A 2,691-nucleotide genomic window follows, 5' to 3' on the forward strand; every position below is an offset into this window, starting at 1 on the left:
CTGGGCATGACTTCGGGAGAGGCTTCCATCACTTGGAATGACTTTGGGAGTAACTTCCTTCACTGGGAGTGACTTTGACTTCAGTCACTGGGAGTGACTTTGGGAGTGACTTCATGCACTGGGCATGACTCAGTCATTGGGGGTGACAGACTTCAGTCACTGGGCATGCCCTCAGGCACTGGGCATGCCTTGCCATTCAGGCATAGAGCAAGCCTTCAGGCATGGTGCGTGCCTTCAGACAAGGGGTGTGCCTTCAGGCACTAGGCGGGGCTTCATGCATGGGTCTTGTCTTCAGGCACTTGGAGCCCCTTCAGGTACAGTGAGCAGCTTCATGCACAGGGCGCGACTTCAGGCAAGGGGAGTTCTGTGCTCTTCAGGCACAGGGCGTGCCATCAGGCACTGGGCTCGCCATCAGGCACAGGGCGCCCTCAGCCCGGTGTGCGCCGTCAGGCATGGGGCACGCCTTCAGGGAATGCCTGTGCCCTTGAGTCAAGTGGAGTGTTTTCTGGCATGGGGCTTGCCTTCAGGCATGTGGAGCATCTTCAGGCATGGGGTGCGGCTTCAGGCACAGAGAGCTCCTGTGCCATTCAGGTAAGGGGAGCACATGTGCCTTTCAACAAGGGATGCCCCATCATGCACAGGATGCTCATTGAGACTCACAGCATGCCCTCAGGCATGGGGTGCGCCCTCAGTACCTCTGCCTTTCAGGCAAAGGGAGTGCCTTCAGGCATGGTGAGTGGCTTCAGGAAGTGGAGCTGTGCAGGGAGCACAGGGCCTGGAGGCTTCATGAGATTCTGTCTCCCTCTCTCTCTGTCCTTCCCCGGGAGGCTCTGTGCTGAGACCACAGAGCCTGGAGGCTGTTTGGAATTCTGTGTCTCCTTTTCTCTGTGTCCTTCCCCTGCAGTTCCTTCAGGCACTGGGAGTGACGACTGCAGTCACTAGGAGTAACTGCAGACACTGAGTGTGACTTTGACTTCAGTCACTGTGAGTGACTATGACATCAGTCACAGGGAGTGACTTTGACTTCAGTCACTTGTCGTGACGTCAGGAGTGACTTCAGTCACTAGGAGTGACTTCAGGAGTGACTTCTGTCACAGGGAGTGACTTCAAGAGGGACTACCTTCACTGGGTGTGACTTGGCAAGGGACTTCGGTTTCTGGGAGTGACTTTGCCAGTGACTTCCATCACAGGGAGTGACTTTGTGAGAGACTTCCCTCTCTGGGAGTGACTTTGGGAGTCACTTTATTTACTGGGAGTGACTTTGACTTTAGTCACTGGGAGTGACTTTGGGAGTGTCTTCACTCACTGGGCAAGACCTCAGTCATTGGGAGTGACTGACTTCAATCCTTGGACATGCCCACAGGCACTGGGCATGCCTGTGCCCTCCAGGCAGGGGGCTAGCCTTCAGGCACAGGGTGAGAATTCAGGCATGGGGCAAGCCTTCAGGCATGGGGCAAGCCTTCAGGCATGGAGCGTGCCTTCAGGCAAGGGTGTGCCTTCAGGCACTGGGCGGGGGTTCATGCATGGGGCAAGGCTTCAGGCACAGGGCTTGCCTTCAGGCAAGGGGCTTGAGTACAGGCACCTGGAGCTGTTTCAGGCAAGAGGCATGCCTTCAGGAACAGGGAGCAGCTTCAGGCACAGGGAGCTTCTTTAGGCACGTGGCACACCTTCAACCATGGGGCTTGTCATCAGGCACTGGGAGCACCTTTAGGTACAGGGAGCAGCTTCATGCACAGGGCGCAACTTAAGGCACAGGGGGAGTCTGTGCTACAGGCACGGGGCGCCCTCTGGCGAGGGGTGCTCTGTCAGGCATGGTATGCGCCTTCAGGGAGTGCCTGTGCCTTTCATTCAAGGGGAGCGCCTTCAGGCATGGAACATGCCTTCAGGCACAGGGTGTGCCTTCAGGCACTGGGAGAGGCATGATGCATGGGCGCTGCTTCAGTCAATGGGCTTGCTGTCAGGCAGTGGGCTTGCCTACAGGCATACAGAGCTCTATCAGGCATGGGTCGTGTCTTCTGGAACAGGGAGTGGCTTCAGGCACAGGGAGCATCTTCAGGCAAGGGGTGCACCTTCAGCCATGGGGCTTGTCTTCAGGTACTGGGAGCGCCTTCAGGCACAGGGAGCAGCTTCATGCAAGGGGCGCGCCTTCAGGCAAGGGGAGCATCTGTGCTCTTCAGGCATGGGGCACGCAGTCAGGCATGGGGCGAACCATTAGGCATAGGGAGTGGCTTCAGGCATGGTGCATGGCTTCAGGCATGGGGCGCAGCTTCAGGCAAGAGGAGGTCCTGTGCCATTCAGGCAAGGGGAGCGCCTGTGACACTCAGGCACGGAATGCCCCATCCTGCGCAGGGAGCTCAGTCAGACTCAGGGCATGCCTTCAGGCATGGGGTATGCCTTTAGAGAGTGCTGGTGCCTTTCAGGCAAGGGGAGTGCCTTCAGACAAGGGGAGTGCCTTCAGGCATTGGAGGCTCTGTTCTGTGAGCACAGAGCCTGGGGGTTCTGTGCTGGGAGTACAGAGCATGGAGGGGCTTCTTGGGATTCTATGTCTCCCTCTCTGTCCTTCCCCAGGAGGCTCTGTGGTGAGAGCACAGAGCCTGGCGCCTGCTTGGGGTTCTGTGTCTCCCTCTCACCCTGTCCTTCCCCTGGAGTGTCTTCACGCACTGGGAGTGCCAATTTCAGGCACTGGGAGTG

The sequence above is a fragment of the Prionailurus viverrinus genome, unplaced genomic scaffold (assembly GCF_022837055.1).
Source record: "Prionailurus viverrinus isolate Anna unplaced genomic scaffold, UM_Priviv_1.0 scaffold_69, whole genome shotgun sequence".
Taxonomy (NCBI): domain Eukaryota; kingdom Metazoa; phylum Chordata; class Mammalia; order Carnivora; family Felidae; genus Prionailurus; species Prionailurus viverrinus.